Here is a 12,388-nt window from a genome sequence, read left to right as displayed (position 1 = left end):
AGATCAAACAACTAATATCACAAAGTCCACCAAATTTCTCAAGAAACCCCAAATCGGGTATGTTGAAAATAGTGCCAAAAGCTTCACAACTTCACAAATTATTAATAAATTTGATAATAAAAATTTTTATAGAAATTTCAGCAGCATAATAGCCTACAAAATGAAATTTCTAGATCTGTATAGCCTTTCCACAATAGTTCACAAATGTAGGACAAAAACTATGCTCATCGGGCTCCCGAAATTAACACAAAAATGCTTGAAAACACCACAAAAACACTAATAATCTATCTCAGAAGTTTAATCACATTGCAATACATATATTCAGATCTATTTTAACATCTTAAATTCTAAAATACAGCAGCAACCCAAACTGATATGAAATACTCAATTGAAAACACCAAACTCATACAAAAAACACACCCAAAAACTCACAAATCTGCACTGTTCAGCACAAAGGCAAACTCTGTATGAGCATGCACATGGAATGGCTTCAAACTTCCATCCTTAGCCTTCTTGGAAACCTGCAAACTCCCGTTCTTGGGTCTCCTTCTCCACAGGTTTGGCAGCCTCTGAAGAACAATAAAGAAATGAGCAAAAATCAAGTTCTGGAATGAGCCCAAAATGCCTCCAAACCCCTTAAAAGAGGGCATAACCCGAACTCACGTCCAAGAATGGTTAATAAAATATAATTTAATAATAATTTTAATTTACTAGTCCATTGGTTTCCAAAGATTAGCCCCTTTTTCCAAAACTTCACCTTTTTGGAGCATGCCTACCTTAGCAAAGTTTATTAATTTTTTAATTATTTGAAAAGGGGACATGACATCCTCCAAATATTATATCATCAACAAATATTACCAAAATCATCAATCCATCATCTATTTCTTTCTGATATAGGTTACTATCTGCCATACCTTTGCTAAATCTAATCTTTGTCAAATGCTTGTCCAACCTTGCATACTAAGTTCAAGGTGCTTTCTACAAGCCATGTAATGCTTTCTTGAATCTGCATAGTATGTCCTTGTCATCTTTTATAGGAAAATCTTCAAGTTGTTCTATGTATACCTCATCTTGAAGTTCTCCATTTAGAAATGTTAACTTGACATCCATCTAATACACATTGAATTTCTTATATGTTGCATATGCTAAGAATAACCTTACTACTATTCTTTCCACATGAGCATAGGTTTTGTCATAGTCTATTCCTTCTTGTTGTGAGTAACTTTTACATACCAATCTTTCTTTGTTCCTTACAAATTCACCTTGTTCATTCATCTTATTGGGCAAGTGCGCCAAGTTGTGGTGCCAAAAAGATGACACTTTTTTTTATTTTTTTAAAATATCTGATTGTGTGCATGCACTATAGTGTGTACATGCTATAGTGCACACGTGCTATGGCCTGGGCTTAGGCTTGTGTAGCCTAGGCCATAGTGCGCATGTTCTATGGGATTCTCTATAGCACATCCGTGCTATAGTGCATACATGCTATTGGAAATCACATAAACAAACAACACCTACTCTCTCTCCCTCTCTCTCTCTCTCCCTCTCTCTCTACCCCTCCCTCTCTCTCTCTACCTCTACCTCTCTCCCTACCCCATCCCCTCTCTCTTTCCTTTCATCTAATACTATATTCTTTACCTCATCCTCCCCTCTCTCTCTCCGTCTCTCCCTCCCTCTCTATCTATCTCTCCCTCCCTCTCTCCCTACCCCATCCCTTTTCTCTCTCTCTCCCCCATGCTCACCCATCCCCTACTTTATGTTCCTCTCTCTTTTTCGATGCATGCTATCCCATGCACTCTTTGTACCCCCATCCCCTACTCCCAATCAATCTCTCCCAATCTCTCTCCTATCCCTACTCTCTCTCTCTCTCTCTCTCTCTCTCTCCCACCCTCTCCCATCCCGTACTCTATGTCCCTCTCTCTCTTTATATGTATCATATCCCATATACTATTTGAACCCCCATCCCCTACTCCCCCCCTCTCGCTCTCTCTCACTCTCTATCTCTACCTCTCTCTCTACCCCATCTCCTCTCTCTTTCTTTGCATCCTATTCTCTCTCTCTCTCTCTCTCTCTCTCTCTCTCTCTCTCTCTCTCTCCTCCCCCCCATCCCCCCATCCCCTACTCCCTATCAATCTCTCCCACTCACTCTCTCCTATTTCCTTCTCACTCTCTCCCCCTCTCCATCCCTCACACTCTCTCTCTTCCTCCCTCCTCTATTTCTCTATCTCCTTGCATTTCTCCCTACCCTATCCTCTCTCTCTCTCTCTCTCTCTCTCTCTCTCTCTCTCTCTCTCTTGCACGTGTACGTGCACATGCTTGCCCATCCCCTACTTTATTTTCCTCCCTCTCTTTCTATGCATCATATCCCATGTACTCTTTGAAACCCCATCCTATTCTCCCCCCCTCTCTCTCTCCTTCCCTCTCTCTCTCTCTACCTCTTTCCCTACCCCATCCTCTCTCTCTCTCTCTCTCTCTCTCTCTCTCTCTCTCTCTCTCTCTCTCTCTCTCTCTCATTTCTTGTATTCTTTATCTCATCTCTTTGTGGATCCCATCCAATGTACTCTTTGAACTCCCATCCCCACTCCCTATCAATCTCTCTCTCTCTCTCTCTCCTATCCCCTTCTCCCTCTATCCCCCTCTCCATCCCTCTCTCTCTCTACATCTTATCCCATACTCTTTCCCCCATCCTTGAGTCTCTCTCTCTCTCTCTCTCACTCTCTCTCTCTCTACACACACACACTCGCCGATCCCCTACTTTATTTTCCTCTCCCTCTTTCTATGCATCGTATCCCATGTACTCTTTGAACCCTCATCCTGTACTCCCCTCTCCCTCTCTCTACCTCTATCCCTACCCCATCCTCTCTCTCTTTCTTTTCCTTGTATCATGTATTCTTTACCTCATCTCTCTCTCTCTCTGGATCACATCTAATCACTAGTAGAATTTGTGCAAATAAATGACTATGTGACTAAAACTTTTAGTCACATCACTAAAAATTTTAGTCACGTGCCTAAAAGTGATCAGGTTCTACTAGTTTTTTGCAATTCATAGGTATAAATGATTAAATAAATGACTATTTTGGTCATTAGTTAAAATTACAAGGTTAGATAAATTGGAATGACTAAATAATTAGCTACACAAATAGAGATGACCAAGATGAATGATTTTTTTTATTTTACACTAACATTTGATAATTTTAGGATAAATGATGTATATATTGCTTCATAATCTAATCATTTTCCTCATTTTCTCCTACACTCTTTCAATATTATCTTTAGAAAATTGAAGTAACTAAAGGAACTTATTAAAATGATGTTTGACTACTAATTTTAGGCACACATTGTCATGTTGATTATCTAGTGGATTTGGATTTGTTAAAATTTTCATTAGATTGTCACATCACTATTCTCCATTACATCATGATTTGGCATTGAAAGTTGATTAACTAGAATCAATTACTTCCACAATTGGGTATGCCACTTCTTAATGACGCAATAATTTCTAACCTCAAAGATCACATGGTAACCTATTATAAGTAGATCTTTGATAATTTTATGTCATCTTTATAAACATGGGGTGTTGTGGATTAATTTTTAGAAAATAATTTTTTGATGGCCATTAAAGGAAAGCATCATTGGAGGGAATTTATTGAGATATTACTTTAATTTATTATTTAGGAGTTGGACATTGAAAATCTTATATAATATTTATCATTAGATTTATTTATATTATATTATAAGGTAATTATAAACATAATTTTAATATAAATATATAAGAATGTTGTTGGTTAGAATCTTAATATATCTTTTTTTGATAAAAGTAAAATATAAAGTGAATTTTAAACATGAAAGTTCTTCACACTTTAATCTATAGTTCGAAAAATTGAACTAAATAAAATCAAAGATTGAAGTTTGTGGAGGAGCCAAGATTCATTATTATTATGTGATTTATTATTATTTATTAAACTTGTATAAAGTCAAACCCAATTTACCTTTGTGTTGTAGGCTCTTGCCTTCTATTCTAATATTGTTAATATTGTCATCTCTCACCCTATTCTTGAAGTTTGGGCCAAACTCAATGTACAAGTTTACTATTTATATATTACATTTTAGCATTATTCTATTTTAATTATTCGAATAGCATTGTAAACCTTAATTACTATTCTATCTAAACAAAGCTAATTATTATTATTTATTTGATTTAAAAAAAAAACATTAATTGAAACAATTTTAATAATATTTTACTTTAGAATCATGAAGTATCAACATATCATATAAAATGACGATTCTTTACCCTTTTAATAGATTTCATTTTATTTCTTAAAATTTTAAAGTTTAGTTTTACTATTATTTTTAATTATGTGATGTAGATTTGAATTGAAATTAATTTTTAAGAATTGATAATGTGTTATATAATAGCAATTTTAATAAGTTTTAAGTTTGATTTTACTTGTAAGTTTTCCATTTTAAATAATTTATTCAAGCGTGATTTTATTTTTAAAATTAAGTTTATTTAAGAATTACACAATATTTAGATTCAATTTTTATAATTTTTAAAAAAAATTTAATAATAAATTTAGCTTCCAAATAATGCTTACATTATTGTAATAATTTTCTTCGGATATAATTGTTTTTGTGTTCTATTATACCTCTTGCAGAATATAAATGTATATAGCGAAAGACTAACTCTCTTTAATTGAACTTCTATATCTATTTATACTCATTGCACACTAAAGTGCAATTTCTAATGCTATTATTCAATACACAAAACATTATAACAATTTCTAATGCTATTATTCAATATACAAAACATTATAACATTCTCTTTCTATGATTTTGGCATAGACAATGCTTTCAATATCATAAAATGATGGTTAATATTAGAATTCTTCATCAAATTGTTTTGTAAACATATGGAGGAAATACGCAATCGGACAAATCCAATGGAAAATGTTTCTCGGTTTCCCAATCCCTGTTACTGGTGAGATGATATCGAGGATTATTTTTTCACTAGTGTTTTGAGAGGAAATTTACAGGTGTAATGTGTTGGAGGGATTAATTTCTATCAATTGTCGGCAGCCTTATGGTTGGTTAACCATCCACTATCTAGCCCACACTCCAGCATCGTCCAAAGTAATTGCACAGTAGACAAATAGCCATCCACAGCTGCAGAGAAACAAAGCACACATTTTTCACATGCAGCCGTCCAAACACCAACTAACTCAGCCATCCATCTCAACTAATCTCATTAATATTGTAGCTATTTCTATGCTATAGTCAAGATAGCATTTACTATGCATTTTCTTATAAATAGCATAAGCTAGGCTTGTAATCCGCAGAGCCCATTTTGGGTTTCTCATTGTGGATCATGAGTGGATGGAATGCTGTAGCATTCTATGGATTTGTAATAGATTTTAGATATGTTAATGAGTATTAAGTGCTGTAGCACAGCTTGATGTCTTTGTGTTTTGCTTATTGATTTGAATGTTTATCATTGCATTCGTTTTTGTCTTTGATCCACTCTATCCACCTCCTTCAAGTGGTATCAGAGCTTATAGAATATGATCCTAGAGATTGTGGAGAGCTCAAGAAGTTTAAAATTGCTGAAGAGTGTTGTGGCAACGTAGCCCAACAAGCAATGGCATTTGAAGTTATCTTCTGCAAGAATAAAGAGAAAAACAAGTCAAGAGATTGCTATTAGAAACAAAGAAGTTGTGAAAAGAAGAAAGCCAAAGTTGAAGTGTGTTTGAGTTAGTGCTGTGTGATGCTATCATTCATAGATTAGAAGCATGTGGAGCATCTTTGTGCAAGCGGGAGTGCCGAAGAATGCGTACATATGACATGGAAGATATTGATCATGGAAATTTTTACTATGTTTGTGTTTGAAATATGTGTGTCAATTGTTATGCATTAGTTGTTAAAGTTAAGTTGGTTATCTTAGGTGTAACATGTTGAATAAAAGGTGAGATGGTGTGCTAAAGCTTGTTGTCATAGTGCAAAGGTCTCTGTGTATGCTGATTTCGAGTTTAAGTGTTGGAATTTGGATGAGAAAATGTTTAAGGCTTTGTCATATCAAATGTGGTCATGTAATAGTAGATTGCTGAATTGATATCCCCCAATCAAGTGATGAAGATTGAATAAGAATTGCTTGTTAATAATCTATTGTAAGGGGTGCACTATCGGTTGTACCTGACACACTAGAGTTTGACTGAATGTATTGATGAACCATGTATCTAAAAAGGATTCCTATAGAACTGGCTAGTACAGCGGTTGGGCACCCATGTATCTCGATAGATGGATTTCTTTTTATATGGACTCAATAATTAGTTTGATGCAGATACAAAAGAGAAAGGCCCAGAGTGATGATAGTTTCCTTGTAGTGATGATTCATGGTTAGTAGAACCAATGAATGCTTGGTTTGTAAACCATTGGAGTGCAAAGTTTATGGTGATCTTGAAACCATCTGTGTGATATTTGTGGAGTTCGTGGTGAGCTTGGAACCACTTCAGAATTGCATTGGTTAGGGGTAAGCCGTGAAACCCAAAGTGATTATGATGAGGGAAAACAATATAAATGCAGTAGCATTAGTGACAGAAATTAAGGGGGAGTGTTGGAGGGATTAATTTCTATCAATTGTCGACAGCCTTATGGTTGGTTAACCATCCACTATCCAACTCACACTCCAGCATCGTCCAAAGTAAGTGCACAGCAGACAAATAGCCGTCCACAGCTGCAGAGAAACAAAGCACACATTTTCCACATGCAGCCATCCAAACACCAACCAACTCAGCCATCCATCTCAACTAATCTCATTAATATTGTAGCTATTTCTATGCTATAGTCAAGATAGCATTTACTATGCATTTTCTTATAAATAGCATAAGCTAGGCTTGTAATCCGCAGAGCCCATTTTGGGTTTCCCATGGTGGATCATGAGTGGATGTAATGCTGTAGCATTCTATAGATTTGTAATAGATTTCAGATATGTTAATGAGTATTAAGTGCTGTAGCACAGCTTGATGTCTTTGTGTTTTGCTTATTGATTTGAATGTTTATCATTGCATTCGTGTTTGTCTTTGATCCACTCTATCCACCTCCTTCAAGTGGTATTAGAGCTAATGGAATATGATCCTAGAGATTGTGGAGAGCTCAAGAAGTTTAAAATTGGTGAAGAGTGTTGTGGCAACGTAGCCCAACAAGCAATGGCATTTGAAGTTATCTTCTACAAGAATAAAGAGAAAAACAAGTCAAGAGATTGCTATGAGAAACAAAGAAGTTGTGAAAAGAAGAAAGCCAAAGTTGAAGTGTGTTTGAGTTAGTGCTGTGTGATGCTATCATTCATAGATTAGAAGCATGTGGAGCATCTTTGTGCAAGCGGGAGTGCCGAAGAATGCATACATATGACATGGAAGATATTGATCATGGAAATTTTTATTATGTTTGTGTTTGAAATATGTGTGTCAATTGTTATGCATTAGTTGTTAAAGTTAAGTTGGTTATCTTAGGTGTAACATGTTGAATAAAAGGTGAGATGGTGTGCTAAAGCTTGTTGTCGTAGTGCAAAGGTCTCTGTGTGTACTGATTTGGAGTTTAAGTGTTGGAATCTGGATGAGAAAATGTTTAAGGCTTTGTCATATCAAATGTGGTCATGTAATAGTAGATTGCTGAATTGATATCCCCCAATCAAGTGATGAAGATTGAATGAGAATTGCTTGTTAATAATCTATTGTAAGGGGTGCACTATCGGTTGTACCCGACACACTAGAGTTTGACTGAATGTATTGATGAACCATGTATCTGAAAAGGATTCCTATAGAACTGGCGAGTACATCGGTTGGGCACCCATGTATCTCGGTAGATGGATTTCTTTTTATATGGACTCAATAATTAGTTTGATGCAGATACAAAAGAGAAAGGCCCAGAGTGATGATAGTTTCCTTGTAGTGATGATTCATGGTCAGTAGAACCAATGAATGCTTGGTTTGTAAACCATTGGAGTGCAAAGTTTATGGTGATCTTGAAACCATCTGTGTGATATTTGTGGAGTTCGTGGTGAGCTTGGAACCACTTCAGAATTGTATTGGTTAGGGGTAAGCCATAAAACCCAAAGTGATTATGATGAGGGAAAACAATATAAATGCAGTAGCATTAGTGACAGAAATTAAGGGGGAGTGTTGGAGGGATTAATTTCTATCAATTGTCGGCAGCCTTATGGTTGGTTAACCATCCACTGTCCAGCCCACACTCCAGCATCGTCCAAAGTAATTGCACAGCAGATAAATAGCCGTCCACAGCTGCAGAGAAACAAAGCACACATTTTCCACATGCAGCTGTCCAAACACCAACCAACTCAGCCATCCATCTCAACTAATCTCATTAATATTGTAGCTATTTCTATGCTATAGTCAAGATAGCATTTACTATGCATTTTCTTATAAATAGCATAAGCTAGGCTTGTAATCCGCAGAGCCCATTTTGGGTTTCTCATGGTGGATAATGAGTGGATGGAATGCTGTAGCATTCTATGGATTTGTAATAGATTTCAGATATGTTAATGAGTATTAAGTGCTGTAGCACAGCTTGATGTCTTTGTGTTTTGCTTATTGATTTGAATGTTTATCATTGCATTCGTGTTTGTCTTTGATCCACTCTATCCACCTCCTTCATAATGGCGATGGGGAATCCGTTCAATCTATTAGTTGATTATGATACTTGCGATTTTAATGGTGACCTGATGGCAGTTTTGAATGCACGCCATGTGACCATAGAATTTGGAGTCATTGACGGTAAATTCGTTGATCACAAGCTTCCGGGTTTTCAATCCAGGTTTAAAGAAAAATTCATAACTATTCCCGATAAATTTCCAATGAGGTATAAATTAAACGCACTTCGAGCTGTGTGGAAGCAGAGTCATTGCGAATGAAAATAGCACTTGACAAATTTGCCGCAAATAAATGGTAGGTTCCCAACAAAAGAGGCAAAACCGCCTGAGAAGAATGATTCCAACCTCAGACCCGTCAAAAACAAAGACGTTTACAACACAATCTATTGACTTCCAAAAATTTGAGCGACTTTTCAGCACAACTTACAGAGATTGCCAGAATTCAGTGAACTGTCGAAAATAAGTAGATAAAGACCACGATCCAGTAGTACCATTGACACCTCCAAAACAACCAAATCAAACCCTAAGCCTCACAGATTCAACAGTGGTTTTGAATGTGCCGACTGTTGTGAAAAAAAACATACGGGAAAAAGAAGGGGATTGGTAATGCACCAGTGCAGACAACGACAGTAGCATCTTCAAAATTTCCATAAAAAATTTAACCTCTAGCTCAGGTCGGTAGGTAATTGGAAATTCTTTTATTCTCCCAGAAGGAAATGTTAATTTGATGATAAATATTTATATTTCTTTGCAAGATTTTGAGCTTTTTTATTTGTGTTTTTCTTTTCCTTTTCATGGAAATATTGATGTGGGTCTGAGCCACTCAGATTGTATCGAGCAAGAATTGATCAAGCTGGTTGTGGAAGGCAAGGATAGCAGTGTTGCCTTCAATCAGTTTCCTTACTTTCTCAGGTAATTTTTTTTTTCAATAAAAAGTTTCCTTAATGAGTTTTTTTGTGTGCTTTTTAGGTTTCTCTGGGTTGAGTTTGAAAGGATAAGTTTACAAATGGGCTCCTGGGCATTTTTTGCCCCCTGCTCTGTTTTTGGTTATCTGGGTTTAAAGACTTTTGTAATATGTTTTTGACGGGCGATGAGAAAACTTTTGTTTAGATATTTGTAAATGTTCAAAGGTTAATTTTGTTGACAGGATGCAAATTTTTGTGTTTCAGTATTTTTGGGTATGAAAGATCTGCTCAAGTTTACTGTCATAGAAGATGAGAGATACTTTTTGGTTTGGTTTATTTATGTCATTGCCTCTATTAATTCCCCATCCCCCCACACACATATATATAATTCTATTCTCGCATTCATCTATATATAATCTGTGTCAAATTATATTTTTATATTTTTATGCAAAAATATTATTCAATAACTTTTAGATTTCACTAGGATTTTGGGATTTTTGAATAAATATTTCCCTTGTCATTTGATATTCTATATCACGTGTATCAGATTATATGTTTATATTACTCAAAAAAATAATATCTAATATCATATGTATTAGAATAAATGTTTATACTAAATGGAAAAATATAACACATGATTTTTGGATTTATTGTGTTCTGGATAGTGCTTGATGATGTCTTAACTCGAAAAGATTATAGATTATGGATTATGAAGCATTGATCTCAAATATTGGTAATAAATTGATTATAGTCAATCCAAATATCATCGATATAAATGTGTGGGTGTGTGGAGTACCTTGAGAGAAATCCTATTAGACTTTAATAGTTCACAGAACTGGTTCTTCTTTTAGTTCTGAATGCAATTCAGAGGGGTTGCTCTTGGCAAGAGATTGCCGCTTAGTTCAAGTTGAATTTCCAGCATCTAGATTTGAAATTGGGAAGATAAGAATAACAGGTTCGTAATTGGCATTGCCAAGTCATAAACGAGAATTTGCATTTTGATGTTTGGAATCAGAGGTTTCCTTTTTAATTTCATTTGCACTAGCTAGTCTCATCTTATATGCATTGATGCATAATAATGGTCATATATCTATATTTATAGTTGTACCTTTGAAAACACAGGGATCAAACTCATCATCACCATCTTTGACTTCCGTTTTCATTTTGTGGATGATTGAATCGAGACTTTAGCATTAGATGTAGCTAGTATTGAGTGAGCATGGTGGGTGAGAACTCCCCTTCAGTAGAGGGTACGCCTTAATCTCATTGATTGTGTAAGAGAGGCCAATGTATTGCGTTGGAGCATCACCGTATCCAACACTTATGTTAAAGATATGGAGTTATTTATAGCATTAAATGGATAGTGACAATTATTGTGCCTTGAGGAAATTTTGTTTGTAACAAATTCTTATTTGAGCTTAAAGAATTCAACTAGATTTAATGGTGGTTGGCTGATGCCTTGAGAAAAGGAAGGAAGCACAATTTACTTGGGCAAACTAGTAGGTAGATTTTTTTTGTAATGTCCCTTGTTTGGGTCTAAGTTAATCACAAGAGCCTTCTTTCTGGCAACATAACACTTTCGCTGAGTTTGGGTAGTAATAATAGACTTATTGGAAATGTAACGAAAGTTATCCTAAATTGCAATGATCTTTATATGTTGAGTCTTTGTGCACTTTAACAATACAGTTATAGTATTTCAAGATACTAAATAACGAGATGGTATATTTTATGGTTCCTTATGTCAATCTTACAAAGGGGTTATTTGACAAAAAAAAGTGATTTTTTGATATATATATATATATATATATTCGTTGATATCAAAGTTTGTAATTCAAATTTCTTAAAGAAAAAATCTAGATAATGATTATAGTGTTTTTTCTCCAATAATGTTTTTTTCAAAATTTTCAAACTGCATTTATCTCATTTCCTTCATGATATAGGGTGGTTGTTATTATGATATGTTTATGTCACAGTTTTCCCTATAGCAATGAAATGACATGGTGGGATAAGCAGAGAATGATGATATGATAGAAATTATGATTTTTCATATGATTTTGCAATAAATATGTTCTGATGTCTATGGTTGTGAAATTTAAAACCTCTGTCGTTGTAATTTACTAAGATGACAACATAGTAAAATAATGTAAGTACACTAACATACAGTGGATATTAATTTAGAATGTTGTGGTGAATATAGCTTGGATCTTCAAGAAGATTCTTATGCATTCTTGGCAATGCTTTTATTAGCCAGGAATTTGGCATTAAATCCCCTCGCTAACAGATACGATAGGAAACTCACCAACGAAAAAAACTCACAACTCATTGCAGCAATTTTCTGGACAGCGAGATGCTTTAGTGCCAGATCCCTGGCCATGAGTCCTCAACCTAGGTAAATACATAATTACCTGTAATTATTTGCACTGCCCCTAGAACTACCACCACCAGGGAAAGAAGTAGGCAAACACCATTCACCTGCTATAAATCTCTCCAGCATGAATGTGACCATCACATATGCCTCTTGGTCTAAAACTTGAGTAGGTGTGTTTGTTGTGGGCATTCATTGTATTTGAATGGGGCTCGATCTGTTGCGCCTTCTCTAATAATGGTTGGATTGTTACTTGCAGGAACCAAAAGGCAGGGAAGCAAACACTAGTAGGTTGGAGAGTAGCTTGTATCACCGTGGGACCACACTACTATAGTGCCAAACAGGTAAGCTCCTACCACCCTCCTTGGGCTATCCGATTCAGATGCCCACCGAAATCCTACCTATCGACTATTGTTCTATCCAAACATTGTTACTTTCCTTGAGTCTTAATAATGTAAA

This window comes from Cupressus sempervirens, chromosome 8 (assembly GCF_028749045.1).
Source record: "Cupressus sempervirens isolate cs-2001-9-10 chromosome 8, ASM2874904v1, whole genome shotgun sequence".
Classification (NCBI taxonomy): Eukaryota; Viridiplantae; Streptophyta; class Pinopsida; order Cupressales; family Cupressaceae; genus Cupressus; species Cupressus sempervirens.
Note: the sequence above shows the minus strand (reverse complement) of the source record.